This window comes from Furipterus horrens, unplaced genomic scaffold (assembly GCF_987537825.1).
Source record: "Furipterus horrens unplaced genomic scaffold, mFurHor1.1.pri manual_scaffold_4, whole genome shotgun sequence".
NCBI lineage: Eukaryota > Metazoa > Chordata > Mammalia > Chiroptera > Furipteridae > Furipterus > Furipterus horrens.
The window spans coordinates 61,272,517-61,289,810 of NW_028327174.1; the positions used below are offsets into that span (position 1 = coordinate 61,272,517).

General features: G+C 38.2%; 1 pseudogene; it reads right to left on the reverse strand.

The window, feature by feature from the left end:
• The window catches only part of LOC150012064 (ribosome biogenesis protein NSA2 homolog pseudogene), a 39,989-nt pseudogene extending 23,452 nt beyond the window's left edge, over positions 1-16,537 (reverse strand).
• Positions 16,538-17,294: the final 757 nt, after the last annotated feature.

Genomic DNA, 17,294 nt, shown 5'->3' on the forward strand with positions numbered 1-17,294 from the left:
TTTTGCTCCTCCCGGACCAGGGCATGAATTATCCCTTTGTCAGCATCTCTAGGCTGTAGAGGCTCCTCCCCTACCCCTAGTTACTCAATAGCTGTCTGGGTTATCAGATTTATTGTTGCTGTATTGCAGTGCTTGTGTTCAAGTAACCCTTATAGTAATCTAACCTAACACTACGTCACAATGCCTGTGTCACCTACCTCACGTCTTCTCATCATGTAGGCATTGTATCATCTCATAGCATCACAAGCAGGGGGAATACAGTACAGTAAGATGTTTTGAGAGAGAGATACCACATTCATATAACCTTTATTATAATATAGTGTTATAAATGTTCTATTTTATTATTGGTTATTGCTGTTAATCTCTACTGTGCCTAATTTATAAATTAAACGTTATCCTAGGTATGTAAGTATAGCAAAAAACATTATATGTGGAGTTTGGTACTATCTGAGGTTTCAGGTATCCACTGGGGTTCTTGGGAACATATCCCCTTCAGATACGTTTATTTGTACATTTGTAAACCAATGGCTGTGTAAAGTAAAATTCAGTACAGCAGACCCTCGAGTAACGTTTTGTTCAAAGTTGTTCCTTTGTAATGTTCATAAGAGAAAAAAATGACTCCCAGCTGGGGCCACCGTCTGTATGGAATTTGCACATTCCCTCTGTGTTTGTGTGGGATTATTCCATGTACATGGTTTCCTTGTGTTTCCCAAAGATATGCACGCAAGGTGAACTGGTGTGTCTACATATTCCGTGTCTGCGTGTGCGTGTGTGTGTGTGTGTGTGTGTGTGTGTGTATGAATACACCCCGTGGTAGAAGGGCATTCTGTCCAGGGTTGGTTTCCACCTTGTGCCCCAGCTGCCGGGATTGACTCTGGTTACCGCCATGATCCTGAACTGGGACAAGTGGGTTGAAAATAATAATCTTACTTATTTTTAGTTATCTTTCTTAAATGCTTGTGGAGCTCACATTACTTCAATCTTTAACATTACAAGTGTTTGGGGTCTTATTTGGTGGCACTTTTGTGCCCAGAAATATGTCCTAGGAATTTAACTCTTATTTATATCAATCAGCCTATGGTAAAATTGGTTCATTATATGTTGTTTTGCTTAAAGTTGCAGTTTTCAAGAACCTATTGATGACGTTAAGTGAGGACTTACAATATTTGGAAACATAGCTTTTGTAGAAATACTTGGACATTTAAAATTCCACTTGATCTCCAGTGAATTAACATTTTTTGGTGGAATTTGTCTCTTTTCAGATGTAAAGAGTTTATTAGTTCTCAAGAAGGTTGAAGCCAAAAAAATACCTTGTGAGAGTATATTTGAAGGATGAGGCTTGGAAGTTCACAGTAGAAAGTAGTTTTTTACACAGATAACAGAAAGAATGGAAGGCTCTAATACTTTTTAAAGATTATGCAGAACTGTAGACACTGAAAAAAGAAAGACGACATTTTCACAAGCAAATCTCTAAAGAGGTTTCCAATTCAAAACCTGGGAAAAGGTACAAATAAATCTAACTTATTTATTTATTTATTTTATTTTTTGGTGGGGAGGGGGCATTTGCTGGCTCATTTACTAATTTATTTTGCTTTCATTTTTTTTCCCCACTAAAAATTTTTGTTTTTCTATTACAGTTGTCCCACTTTTTCCCCCATTGCTTCCCTGCACCCTGCCCACCCCTTCTCCCACAGTCAGTCCCCATCCTGTTGTTCACGTCCATGGGTCATTTATATATGTGCTTTGACTAGACCCTTCCCCTCCTTCCCCTCCTCCCCCCCCCCCTTGTCAGTGTTAGTCTACTCCTTGTTTATGTGCCTCTGGTTCAATTTTGCTCATTTGTTTGTGTTGTTCATTAGTCTCCTGTAATAGGTGATAGCATAAGGTAGTTTCCTTTCTGGTTTATTTCGCTAAGCATAATTCTCTCTAGTTGCATCCATGTTGCTGCAAATGGTAGAAGTTCCTTCTTTCTTTCTGCTACATAGTACTCCATTGTGTAAATGTACCATAGTTTTTTGATCCACTCATCTACAGATGGGCACTTAGGTTGTTTCCAGCACTTAGCTATTGTAAATAGTGCTGCTATGAACATAGGGGTGCATGGGTTCTTTCGAATTGGTGTTTCAGAGTTCTTTGGATATAATCCTAGCAATGGAATTGCTGGTTCAAAAGGCAGCTCCATTTTTAGTTTTTTGAGGAAATTCCATACTGTTCTCCATAGTGGCTGCACCAGTCTGCATTCCCACCAACAGTGCAGTAGGGTTCCCATTTCTCCACATCCTCGCCTGCACTTGTTTTTTGTTGATTTGTTGATGATGGCCATTCTGACTGGTGTGAGGTGGTATCTCATTGTAGTTTTTTATTTGCATCTCTCTGATGGCTAGTGATGTTGAGCATTCTTTCATATGTCTTTGGATCCTCTGTATGTCCTCTTCGGAGAAGTGTTTGTTCAGGTCCTTTGCCCATTTTTTGGTTGGGTTGTGTGTCTTCTTGATGTTGAGTTATATAAGTTCTTTATATATTTTGGAGATCAATCCCTTGCCTGAGGTATCATTGGCAAATATATTTTCCCATATGGTTGGTTCCCTTTTTATCTTGCTGATGTTTTCTTTTGCTGAGCAGAAACTCTTTAGTTTGATGTAGTCCCATTTGTTTGTTCTTTCCTTTATTTCTCTTGCCTTAGGAGATGTATCCATGAAGATATTGTTATGTGGGATATCTGAAATTTTCCTGCTTATGTTTTCCTCTAGGACTTTTATGGTGTCACGGCTTACATTTAAGTCTTTGATTCATCTTGAGTGTCCCAGTCCAGTTCTCCCAACACCATTTGTTGAAGAGGCTCTTTTCACTCCATTTTATGTTCCTTAACTTATTTGTTTTTAAAAAATGAACATATATGTTAAATCTTCTCGATAGATGAGGGAAGGCAAAAGTGAGGCACTGAAGAAGCAGATATTACAGACAGGTGCAGAGAATCAATAGACCTTGGAAAGTGATGAATGAGGGTAAGTCAAATATCTAGGCGGCATGACCAAAACCAGAAAACCATTAGTATTGCATTATTTAGGAGAATGGTGGGTTGTCAAGATTGACTGCAGCATAGGGACTGTTAGGAAGTATGTATAGGAAAATAAGTTTGGGCAGTGGTGTAGTTGGTTTAAATGCCAAGGCAAGAATTTAATTTTGCAAGAATTTTGCACAGCTGAAAGTTTTTGAACAGAGAAGTAGCTTTTTTGATATTAAAATACATACTCTGGCTTAGACTCTCTCTAAGCATTTCATAATACAAGCCTTTAAAGTGATCAAACTCACAAGTGTCTTGGAGAATATAAAAGCTAAAATAATAATAATACTGGCCACCATCTGTTTTTAGAATTATTATATGGAAGGTACTGTGCTTGGTGGTTTACATGTAGCCATCATATCAATCCTGTGATATAAGCATTGCTTTTTTCATTTTAGAGATAAGGAGAAAGGCTCAGTGATGTATAGTAGCTTGCCTATTAAACATAGAGAAGCCAGTATGAAAATTTAGCTGGCCCTGCCTAAAAAGCTGACCCTGTCCTTGAAAAGTTTATACTTTTGTTGGGGAGGTAAGAGATACCTGTATGAAATGGTAATAACTTCCACACTTACTGTTTTTGTTTATTTTTTAATTTGTTTGTAACTTAACAGGCACTACCTGTGTCTCTACTGAGTCAAACTGTGTATTTACTGTTGGCCTTTCTACTTGATTTTGGTCTTAATTTTTAGTTTAAGACTGTTTCTTTATGGACTGAGATACCACCTTAAAATTAGCACACTCTGCTAGGATCTTAATATCTTGTCCAGGCTCATTAGATTCCTCTTGTTCCTTATCAACTCTGTGTGTCTGATCACAGGCAACCACAATGCTCAGGCCAGGCCACTACTTTACAAATCCAGGGAGCATCAGTCACATGGTGGTCAATGCAGTTGATACCAAATTGTTCAGTTTGTTGGCCCCACTTCAGGTATCTTGTGCAGAGATTGGACCCCCACAGATACTGAGGCCCAGAAGCCCCAACCCAAGTTTTCTGTGATCTTTTGGGACCCTTACTTTGTACTGTTGACTTCATATTGGAGCCCCTATGGCCCAGTTTTTCCCCCTTTTTAGGTCATTTCTATGTCCTTGAGCTACTGAGAGCTTAGTATGCCTCCCACCTGAATGTAATTTAATGAATAAGAAAATGCTTTAGGAACCTGAGCAGCTCATTCATATGGAAGTAATCAGAAAGCAATTCAAAGAGATGCATTCACTCACTCAGTCACTCACTCATTCATTAAATATTTATTGAGCACCTAGGTGGGCTAGACAGACCCAGCATCATGGGTAGGTGACCTGTCTTGTTATAGAGGCTCCCATGCTCAGGAGGACTTGCACTTAATTTAATGCTTCGCTATTGTCATCCTGAAGTTCTTAATAATTTTATGGTTGAATATGTGTTTTGTAAGTGAAGTCTGATGGGATAATAAAGCACACACATGAGAAGAAAAAATATACACACACAACATGTGTGTCTCCCTCATTCCTTACTTCCCTGTTTCTACACAGCATACATGATGCCCATGAGTACAGAATTCCAGGAGACCCATATTGAATAGGAGTTCAGTGAGACTTGAAGCAAGTGCAAGGGAAGCATGTTACATCCAGGATAAAGTATGCACAGTGCTCACAGCTCCAAGAGGCCATACATTCAAACCAGAACTTTCAAAGACACATAGACGATCCAGGAAACTTATCATATTCTTTATGAGTTTTGTTTCACTGAAAATGATGATATAGAAAGAGAAAGATAGACCTTTTTCCTTTCAGCCATTCCCTACTCTTCAGTAAACTCAGGTTAGATGGTGTTAGTAGGATGGGCATATATAAAGGAGTGAATTAAGAGTTGAGTTAGTTGTGTGCAGCATTTCTACTATTCTGGAAAGAATATACATTTGTACTTGGGAGCTACAAAATACAATTGTTGCTTTGATGATTCCACATATGCCTCAGATGAATTTATATTTGCATTTAAAGCTGGCAACGCATGATATAAAGATGAATGGTAAAAATTTATCCTAACAAATTCCAGTTTGAATTTTTCTTTGAACAATCATAAATAGCAAATAAAAACACCATGACAAGTTGAGAGAGGGAGAACATGGAAAGAAAACACTTTATAATTTAATACTTTTAATAGTACTTCTGTCCTGCATTTTGAACAAGGAGCCCTGCTTGCCATTTTGCATGGGTCCTACAAATTATGTAGCTGGGCCTGGGGCCAGGCATTGTGCTAAGAAGCAGAAGTATAATGATGGACAAGTAAGATAGACTTTGCCTTCATGAAGTTTACATTTCAAAGAGGTTAATTACATAATAGCAGTTGTTATAAGAAGTACGAAGGAGAGGTACAGGGTATTATCATAAGGACATATAAATGGAAGAACCTGCTGTGGTGGGCATTGTTGATTGCCTGCTCAACAGCCCTTCTCCTTTGCTAAAAACATTGGCCTACTTTGGAGACTAAAACTGCCAGACCCCCACTTCCCTGGCATATAGGGTGTGGGCATATGATTACATCCTGTTCAATGCTGTCTGAGTGGAAGTTTGCAGGGACAGAGACACTTTGGGGAAAGATTTTCTTGCCTGATAAAGAGAGAAACACGTTAGAGAAAACCCTTCCCTTTTTTCCTACTTTAGATATTGTTGTGTGAGAACATGATGCTTGGAGCTGTGGTAGCCACCTGTAACAACGAGGGAAAAGTGAAGAAAATGGCAGAAGCTCACCCCTGGCTCTAACATAACTTGGAACCTCTGAGTCCATCCAGAACTACATGCCTATGGAATATTGTTAGGTAAGGAAAGTCAGTTCTCATTGTTAAGGACACTTTTACTCGGGCATTCTGTTGCCTGCAGCCAAGACTTCCTAGATGCTCAGAAATTAAGTTTTCATGGATTTGAGAAGATCAAGTTCCAGGCAGACAGAAAATAAGCATTTTGGAAGGACCTGAATTAGGAAGGTACTTGGCATGTTTGAGATGTGAAGATCCCAGAGTAGGTGTTCAGCATCCTGGACATCAGTTTCTAGGATACTCCAGTGGTTACATGACTCCACCCCTGACTTCTGACAGATGGTGATCAGTGTGCTGCTGCTACTCTATAAACTGTCTGAAAAACCTCAGGCTCCGGCACTCACTGTATTAGCTTTCCCACAACTGACTGGTAGCAAAGTTTTCATTTTCACTGACCGTCCCACTTGTGGGAAGTGGATGCCTTGTCTGAATAGCTACTGTGAGGAGTGCACAGAAGTTATCAGAATTTTTAGCAAACTGAAAACCCTTTGGCACATACCCTTCCTTGTTCTGGTAAATAAGCCAAACAACGTGGAGGCGACAGAAAGCAGAGTAAAATCTGTGGAGGTATGCATCAGCAGATATACTTACAATATTTTAACAAAACACTTGAATGAGTCCCCATATGATAAAAATAATGAGAATAACCAAGTCATCAGGAGTGTTTGTATAACTGCAGTGTTAACGGTTAGAATGCAATCAGCCTCTGTGACTAAGGTGTGGCCTGGGTGCCTGCTGATTCCTGCAGTAATGACACCTAACAGAATAGGCTCTTGGAGCCATTATCATTATCGTGCTTACCAACATATCCCTTAGTTCAGTGTCAGGAGACAGGGAGAGCTGTGGTTTACAAAACAGGCACTTACCTCCAAGACCCATTGACATTGCAATTATATAATGGTGGTGATTTTCTGTCATTTGTGGGAGGGAGGAGATGAAACCCTGGACCCTGTATTAGAAACAATAACAAAGAAGAAAAAAAAAACAAACAAGAAGAAAAGAAAACAATATTTTCATTATGTTTTAAAAAATTATATGGTACCTGTCAGCATTATAGAAACATGATGTCATTAACACTCTTAATAGCCGTATCAATGCTACAACTTGAGAAGAAGAAAGTGGAGTAGTGGGGTGTCTAAGAGGCTGGTCTGCGGCATGAATGGACTAGACAACAGGGAAATAAAACTGGAACTGTTGATTTAATGAGTGGTCTCTCTCATCTTTTCTTCTGGTTTTTCAACCTTGACCCAGATTGGGCAGGAAATAAAAGAGAATGCACTGAGGCAAAAACTGCTGTTGGCCTTGTGATATTCCAGTAGAAAAATCCAGCATGATTTAGTCACTTAATAATCTTTAAAAGAATAGAATACTGAGTCTATTCCAGTATTTCAGTGAATTTTCAAAGAAAATTCCATGGAAGTGTCTAACTTGAGCTTCAACAGGCATTTTCAGTCTTTCTATGTTAGTGTTCTCTCTCTCTCTCTCTCTCATTCATTCATTCATTCATTCATTCAACAAATATTGATTGAGTGCCTGTTGTGTGCCGGGCAAAGTGCTAGGCACTAATAGCAGTGACTGAACAAGGCAAGGTTCTGTTCTCATGGAGCTCACCATCTACAGGGAAGGAGACAGTCAATATACAAGTAAAAAATAAATGAAAAAGAGAATACCAGGGAGTGATGTATGCTAAAGGAAATGGAACAAGAAAAAACTAAAGAATGTGAGTCTGGAAGGTGGGGTTTCTTTGGATAAGGGAGCCAGGGAAGGAAATTTTAAAATGCGAAATAGTGAGTGGAGACCTGTGGGCAAATTGGGAACAGATTTTTGGTGCAGAGTCTGGAAGTGCAAAGGCCCTGAGGGAGGAACATGAAAGGCCAAAAGAAACCAGTGTGACTGGATTGTAAGGAGAAAGGGTGAGTTGTAGAAAAATCAGTTGGAGAACCATTCATTCATTCATTCATTCATTCAAAAAAGGTTGAATACTACATGTCAGTGCACTAGGTGGTGCTTCAGAGGAAAGTTCTACACCTTTTTGTAGGCTCTTTTTGCAAGATTCCCAGAATTATAAAATTGAAGAGAGACAATGCCCTGCCCAGTGGGCCTTAGTCTCTTGTTTCTCGCCTGCCTGTTTTGCAGTGAGGTGCTTAATGCCCTTCTTTTGCCTTAATGTACTTTCATAGGAAAAAACATATTCCATGTCTGTTTTTAAGGTAGTTTATGAAATAGGAATAAATACCAGCACACTTTGTTCCAGTGAGTCTCTAATAATCAAATGTTCCCTTACTTGGGATATTTTGGTTTCTACACGAGGATTTTAATTGGGAGGATTTTTTTGCCAAATCAGATTTGATGTTCTAAAATACTCATTCAGCAAATGCTTTATTAGTATAATAGACTTCGATGTATAAAGTAATTTGAAGAGTGGTTCTGGAAAAAGACTCCAACCACTCTCTGTGTGAATCCTGAGAAATGATACTGCAGAAAGTGTCCATCCAAATGGAATCAGCATATACTTGTGCATTTATGGAATTAGTTTCTGTGTATAAATTCAAACCACTTAACTTAAATCTTGGATCAAAGGATACATATGACGTCTTATTTTTGCTATGGTCAAAGCATTGGTCATGTACTAAAATTCAGAAATCTCAAAAAAGCTGACAAATCAAATATTTGCTTCTTGTTCCATTCCTTTTTGGTTTAGATTTTATGTTCGCTTGAGCCCATGGGGGTAATGCTAGCTGCACCTATATTATTTTAGCCTAGCTGCATGGGAAGGTTTGCTAGGAGGAGGTGAGGAAGGTTAGCATAGCTGATTGATTATCACACTGGATTTGCAGATATCAATGTGCACTTAATTAATTTTTTTAGTGCTACTTGAAAACAAATTATGTCTGTCTTGTTGGGATTACAGATGTGTGGAGAGTCACATTACTTCATTGTATAGCACATTTGCTAGTCTCCATTTCCCACTACTGTCAATGCCTTGGGTAGACAGAGGCCATATCTTATTCACAGCATGTAGTATACTGCCTGGCATACAGTAGGTGCTCCTTAAATATTTGTTAAATGAGTGAAATGTCAATAAAAATAGGAACCGTGGCGAATTCATTATAATTATGACAATTTTCTCTTTGTGTGGGATTAAACAGTTTAAAATTTTTCTGGTATATTCTTTAGTATTTATTTATTTTTACTAGTAAAAATGGCTTTATATACATACACTAATATTACAAATGTGTAAATTTGATGATATTATAATATTTTCTTCATTCAGCCATTTTTTTCTAAATTCATTTAACTTCTTCCTCCTTCCACCCTCCAGCTCTCTGCTTTCACCTCCAAATCATATTAATAACCTAGTCATGTGTATAATTTAGAGCATGAATATAAGAGGCAATATCAGCTGTGTGATGTTGGGGGAGTTTTATAAGCTTTCTGTGACTCAGTTTTTTATCTATAAAAAGAAGATCATCAAACTTATCTCAAAGAGGTATGAGAATTAGATGAACTGAAGTAGGTAAAGCTCTTAGAAGAGCGTCTGTCACCTGCTCACATACATATGTATGAACTGGCTGGGTGGAAGTCTGCAGTTCCTCTCCATGTGGGTCTCTCACAGCGTGGCAGCGAAGGCCCTCAGAGTGAGTGACCTGAGAGATGGAGAGGAGGAAGTTGCAGAATATTTAATGACCCAGTCTCTAATCTTTATAACATTAAAGTTTTAAATTTTCTCATATTTACTTGTAATTGGCTACATTTAAAATATCTTCAGAGTTTCAAGTCTTGATTAAAAAGTAAATTTGCGTATATACTCACCAACACTTCTTACAAGATTTGTTGCTTTAAAACCAACTCTTTAATCCACCTGCAATTCACTACTGTGTATGACATAAGGGTCTAATTTTATTTCTCCTTAATGGCTAGACAGTTAAATAGCCAAAATTAATTTTATAATCTATTCATTTTTCTTTTTTGGCAAAAAAAAAATCACATCATTAATTTATATTAATCATAGAGATTATTTGAACATATTTATTGAACACAGTACCTGTTAGACACTGTAAAGCTAATCACTTTACATATATTAATTGCCTCATTAATTTCTTTTTATTTTTTAAATATATTTTATTGACTATATTGTTAGAGTAGTCCCAATTTTTTTCCCTTTGCTCCCCTCTGCCCAGTACCCCTCTTCCCTCTAGCAACCCCACCCCCGTAGTTCATGTCCATGTGTTGTGCATATGAGTTCTTTGGCTTCACCCTTTCCTATATTATTCTTACCACTTTGAGTGCCATGTGTAATTTGAAATTTGGATCAACATGAGAAAAAGTTATATCAATATATAACCTGAGGTACAAAAAAAAGAGAACAAAACATAAAATATGAATTATTCCATTGTTATTTACATTTATAGGCACTGAAAAAAGAGTCGCTGGAAGCAACGCTGGCACTTTTGGGAAAATTTGTTAGCACTGTTCACAGCGATGTTGGCACTGAAAGGGTTAACTCCCTCCTGTCTATTTTGTATTAACCAATTATGCTTCTTAATCCCTGTACCATTGCCCCATTTCTTCCTCTTCCCCCTCCCAGCTGATAACCCTCTAAATGATCCCCATACCTATGAATCTGTTCCTAGTCTGGTTTGCTTAGTTGGATTTCGTTTTTATTTTTTAGATTCAGTTATTGATAATTGTGACTATGTTGTCATTTTAATGTTCATAATTTTGATCTTCTTTTTCTTAAGTAAGTTCCTTTGACATTTCATATAATAATAACTTGGTGATGATGAACTCCTTTAGCTTTACCTTGCCTAGGAAGCACTTCACCTGCCCTTCCATTCTAAATGATAGTTTTGATGGATAGGGTAATCTTGGTTGTAGGCCCCTGCTTTTCACCACTTTGAATACTTCTTGCCAGTCCCTTCTTGCCTGCAAAGTTTCTTTTGAGAAATTAGCTGACAGTCTTATAGGCACCCCTTTGTAGGTAACTCTCTGCTTTTTTCTTGCTGCTTTTAAGTTTCTCTCTTTATCTTAACCTTTGGCATTTTAATTATGATGTGTCTTGGTGTGGTCCTCTTTGGGTCTAGCTTGTTTGGGACTCTGTGCTTCTGGGACTTGTATGTCTATTTCCTTTACCAAATTTAGGAAGCTTTCCTTCATTATTTTTTCACTTAAGCTTTCAATTTCTTGCTCTTCCTCTTCTCCTTCTGGCACCCCTATGATTCGGATATTGGTATGTTTAAAGTTGTCCCAGAGGTTCCTAAGCCTCTCATTTTTTTCAATTTTTGTTTCCTCACTCTGTACTGTTTGACTCGTTTTTTCTTCCTTATGTTCCAAATCATTGATTTGAACCTTGGTTTTCTTCCCTTCACCATTGGTTTTGTGTGGATTTTCCTTCATTTCATTTAGCATAGCCTTCACTTCTTCCTTTATGCATCTGCCATACTTAAGCATATCTGTCAAGCCTGTGAGCATCTTTATCAGCAGTGTTTTGAACTCTACATCTGTTAGGTTGGCTATCTTCTTGTTGCTTAGTTCTCCCACTGGAATCTTGATCTGTTCCCCCTTTTGGGCCATACTTCTCTGTCTCCTCATCTTGACAGGCTACTGTGTTTGTTTGCCTCTGTGTTTTAGATAGAGCTGTGTGCACCTGATACAGTTAAGGGGGGAAGAGCCTTAGGTATTCGTCAGTACTGGGTGACCCATTTCACCATGTTGTGGCACTGTGTGTGGGAGTGGTCTGAGGAAACAATGCCACTTGCTCAGCACTTGCCCCTATTCCAGGAGCTTCTCCCACTTTTGTATGGGACTGGTGCCCCTCTAGTTGTTGCCCTGGCTTTTGTTCCCAGGGTGGGTGGGTCTGCAGATGTTCTAGGACATGGGGGCCCTTTAAACAAGTGGACTCTGCTGAGAGACCAGCATTTTCTTCCTCCACTCCAACCCCCACTGGTTTTCACAGTCAGAAGCAATGAGGTTTTTTTTTCTCCAGAGCTGAACTGTGAGCTGTGGGGTCTGGTCTGGCACTGGGAGTGCTCCCCAGGTGTCTCTTCCCACTTTTTAAAATGTGTGACTGCACTTTCCACTAGCCTGCCGCTGCTGTGCTGCTGCCACTACCACACCGCATCCTCTCTGCCCTGGCTCGATCCCTCTTACCTGCCTGGATGACTACTTCTCTTTATATCTTTGTTTGTTGGTCTTCCATACAGCTCAATTTTCTGGAACTTCTGATTGTCTCTAGTTTTGAGGTAGTTGTATTCCTTCTTAGTTGTGGAGTATAATCTATACTTCATTCTCAATTGCATTTGTATCTTTATCACTAACTGCTGTAAAATATACATATCCCCCAATTTCAAAGGCTTAAAATTATAAAAGATTATTTCCTCCTTGCTAAACTCCCTAACGGGGGTGTTTCTGGGTGGAAGCTCTCATGGATTGCCTCTTTCAAGCAATGATTTAGGGACCCAGAGTCCTTCCATTTTGTGGCCTCTCCATCTTTAACCTTAGGCTTCTAAGTCTGCCTTAGATTTTTATTTCTTAATCTTGCCTAATCGCTGTGTCTAGAACCTCTGGTGTAATGGCAAATAGAAGTGTTAAGATGGAACATTCTTGTCTTTGATCTTAGGGAGAGAATTTTCAATCTTTCACCCTTAAATACAGTGTTAGCTGTGGGATTTTTGTACATGCCTTTGATCAGGTTGAGAAAACTCTCTTCTCTTACAAGTTGGCTGAGTGTTTTTTATGATGAAAGAGTGTTGGAGTTCATCAAGTGCATTTTCTATGACTATTGATACAATAATGTAATTTTTGTTCTTTATTCTACTAACATTGTATATTATTATACATTGATTGGTTTTTGAATGTTGTCCCAATCTTACATTCCTGGGTAAGTTCTACTTGTCATTATTTTTATTATTATTTAAAATATTTTAAATTTTATTTTAAAATTACAGTTTATGTTGAATATTATTTTATGTTAGTTTCAGGTGTATAAAATAGTGGTTAGATAATCATATACTTTACAAAGTGTTCCCCTTGATATTTTCAGTACCTACCTGGCACCATACATAGTTATTACAAAATTATTGAGTATATTCCTTATGCTGTACTTTATCACCCCATGACTATTTTGTAAGTACCAATACTTGTCACTGTTTTAAAACATAGGTTTTATTATTCAGGGTGATAAGACCAATAGACCAGGAGACAATTGCCATTGAAAAGGTAGTTTTCCCAGTTAGAAGCAGCGTGCTATGCCATGGGGGGAGGGATGGCACATGGGGGAAGCACCACGGTGAGTCAGGAGATAGAAAAAGGGGAAAATGTGGGCAAGACTCTATATTGAGGTTTCCATGGGAAGGAATGGAAAAGGCAGGGCAAGCAGGTTTAGGGCTGGCTAATTTGAATAATTTAGTGGGCCTGGGGTGTAGAGTCTATTGTTAGTACCAGGCTGAGTATTTGGGGTAGGTGAATAGTGGCCCAGAGTACAGAGCCCTGTGAGAGCTGGATAAAGGAGGTGGTAGACATGTAGCCTGGGTTCCTTGGTTTGTATGTCAAAGGAGCACTAACAGATGTGTTGTTTACTATCTCTAGGATTTGGCTAGCTCTGGGAAGGACAGCCTTTCCAGAGTCAGCAAATCCTCAGATGTCAAAGAATCAGGATAAAAAGGCATACTTCATACAGTTATGGTGCATCATTCTTTTCATATGTTGCTGGATTCATTTTGCTAGTGATATGATATGGGTTTTTGCGTCTATATTCATAGGGGATATTGGACTATATATTTTTTTCTTGTGTTCCCCCTTCTATTTTTGGGAAGAATTTGTAAAAAAAAAAAAAGGTGTTACTTACTTTTTAAAAGTTTGTTAAAATTCACTAGTAAATCCAACTGGTCCTGGACTTTTATTTCCGGTGAATTTTTTGATTATTAATTTAATCTCTTTACCTATTAAAGGTCAATTCAAATTTTCTTTTACTTCTTTAGTCCATTTCAGTAGTTTTTTTCTTTCTAGGAATTTACAGTATTCCTTTCATCCAGGTATCTAATATTTTGGCATACAATTTTTACATTTTATTATTTAGATACAACTTTTTATCAACACACATTTTATAAAATGAATCAAAATCACATGAAAGTCCATGGGCTGTCATCGCAAAATAAATCCTACTGTTTGTGAGGACAAAAACAAAAAAATTAAATTATCACAGTTGATCTGTTTTTTAAGGATCATTTGGTTATCAGAAACCCACTAAAACTGACTCAAGTGAAAAGATGAGACATTGCAAATATAACAGTAAATTAAAATAAAAATTCCAAACACTACAGGATATAAAGTTTAAGGTGCTGAAAATTCAGGAGCCAGAATTTGTGAAAAGTGTTCCTTAGAGCTGTGCTATGTGCTTTGTTCCTCTTGCCCCACTAAGGATAGAAGTAGGTGGTTTCTGCTTCTCCCTTCAAGCCTAGGACAGGCAGTTTCAACAGGATTAACTGATAGAGCAGGACACTGACCATTGGTGTCTGGACTGACTAGTGCCAGAGCAGAATGAGAGGCAGTTAGTTGTTCTGGTGTTAGTCTGCACTCTACAAATTTGCCAGGGCAAAGGTGCACACATGTCTTCTGAGGGTCAAGGGTGAACCCTACACAGACGAGAGGCAGTGTGATGTTGGATTAGGTTCTGTTCAGCAGGACCATCACAATGGGAGATAGGATTGCAGTGGGTAGAGGCTAAAGGTGGACAACAGGATACTTTGGAGCTGAGAAAAAAAAGTAGTGGTGTAATCCTGTTGAGAGATGCATTTATCTGAATCAGAGAAACTGCAGGAAGAGCTGTCTAACTGTCCAGCTTTTTTTTTTTTTTTTTTGGTAAAACCGGGCCATTTTAATGCTCTCTACAATACAATAAATAGTTCTCTTGATAACTGCAGATACGTAAGCTGCTTGATAGCACTCAGAAACATCACAGTAAAGGAGTTTTCCTGATCGATGTGTAGTCTTCAATAATTATAAGGAGTTACTTGTATGAAACTGCTGTCTAACCAGTAAGACTGCATTTATGCATCTACCATTTTCAGAATTAGTAAGCTGGGCACATTTTCCCCAAATAACCTTGCCTCCTTGTGTCACAAGGCCCAACTTGTTAGTACCTTTGGTAATAACCCATGAAGTTGTATAAAGTGGGGGTTGGGGGCTCTCCTTTACACCAAGTCTTGGCAGGAAAAGGTGGCTTTTAGTTCAGGATGTGTGACATGGGCCTTCTTGAAATGTAAGCCCAGTCTTCTAATGAATCTTATTTAGGTGGGTTTCCAGTAGAACAGACTTTAGTAACCATCTCTTCCATACTTCTCTTCCTTCTCTTCCCTGTTTGAATAACTTTTAGTACCTCTATTTCTCCCTGGGCATGAACTTTGGGCAGAGGGACTTGCCATTTTCATGCTTTCTCTTTTTGTTTGTGTTTAATCATATTGGAAAGTACTTCAGCTCAGGACTGGCCCTCTCTGTCCAATAGATATGCAGGTACTGCTCCCTGTGGAGTCTTTTCATTGTTCTTTTGATTTTCATGCATCTTGGTCTTTTTCATTTGCATTTTCTCAGCATGGTGTTGTTTATGGTAGAGCTTAGCCTTCAAACCGATCATCTTTTTTGCCTTCTTTGAATGTTCATGAGCCTCTCAACTTTCCTTCTTTCTGTTTTTCTCGTGGTAATCTAAACAATATCCATAGCACCAAAGGTGACACACAACTTACTCTTTACAGTAATGGTACTTTTATGATAGTTCGCTGAGCCTTAGTTTCCACAGGGTGATGCAAAGAGGGCCGATTTCACCTGAACATGTAGTAGATTATAGAAGAAAAACTCTAAATTGAAGGAGCCTGAATATTTTCTCATAGGCAGCAAACATGCCTGCCCTTTTCTCCAGAGGTAGACATTATCTTTATTATACTGGATAGCCATCAGTCTGCTCTTCTTCAGGGAGACACTATCTCAGTCTTTGAAGTCTGTTCACTAGACAAAGATTCTTGAAAAGATAGTACAGAACAAAGGAAAGTCAGTGCCCCTCTAGCAAGATATGCAGAAACATGGGAGGCCCACGGAGAAGAACCATTTCCTCATCACACAGGAGGCAGCTATAAAACTTTGAGTGAGTTGGAAGCTTTGTCCCTCACTTGGAACAGGACTTTCTAAATAGCAATATTTGAGACTTTTGTTTACTATTTGAGTTGACTATAAGATGTTATATTATATAAAAAGGAGCAGGAAAGATATTTCAAACTGAGATAGTAAGGAACTCTCCCACCCCAAATAAAATGTAGGGGGGAAGCAGGAGAAAAAAATTAAGTTACAATTAATTCCTGAGAGTTATGTTTGATTAGTACACGCATTGCATATAAGACCTTGATAAATAATCCTAAAGTCATCTGTGATCTAGAAATCTGAAAATAACATATAGCCAAACATTTTGCAAACTAAAAAGAATTGCAATGTCAGGATTAGATCAATTCTACCTTCTCTCTTATTTCTTTTTCTCCTTCTGTTTGGTCTCTTATCTCTGTTTTGTTTTACTTTTGGTAGGTTACCCTCCTCTGCTCACTCATATTTTGCAAACTTTCATAATGTCAGTGTGTGACATTGCCCTAAATCTGGCTTTACCTCTACATGAGCTTTCAGTGCTAGATCTCTGTACCATTTTCCAATAGGCATTTTGCTTCTTGATTCAAATTCTCTGGAGAGGGAATCATAGTTATTGTTCAGCCAATGGATTAAATTCCTCTAGTCAAGTGTCTAATTTTATCCAATAACTTGGTGATGAGGCTGGAACTGGGCTCTGGAGAGGTCATGAGGCAACAATAAGGCCACAGCAGCTGCAAACATGGGTATGTCCTGAGAAAAGATAGCTGAGGGAGGGGCAAGAGGCCCAAAACACATTTCTAAATTCTGCCTTGAATATGATATGGATTCAGAAGAACTTCTAGGTGTATTATATACAATATAATCTTAAATAGAAAGTCTAAATTCTTTGTTGATGATAACTATAAAATTTGTAATTGAATTGTAAGTGAATTCTATAAATGACTGATACTTGTCATAAGAGCTTGGTGAGTAGAACTGGGTCAAGTCAAAGTCATCCAACTCATAGAAAACCCAGAAAAGCACATGTGCAATTGATGGGAGTTATGTTATCCCTCATAACAAAGAGCAAATGGCCTAAAACAAGTGAGATGGACATTTAGCCACCATGCCTAAAATGTACACCAAGGACATTTAAAAAATATATATATATTTTATTTATTTCACTACTACAGTTGTCCCAATATTTTGCTCCCCTCCACCTGGTACTCTCAGTTCCCTCCAGAATTCCCACTTAGTTCACGTCCATGGGTTGTACATATGTTTTTTGGCTAGTTCCTTTCCTATACTGTCTTTTAAAAAAAGTATATTTTATT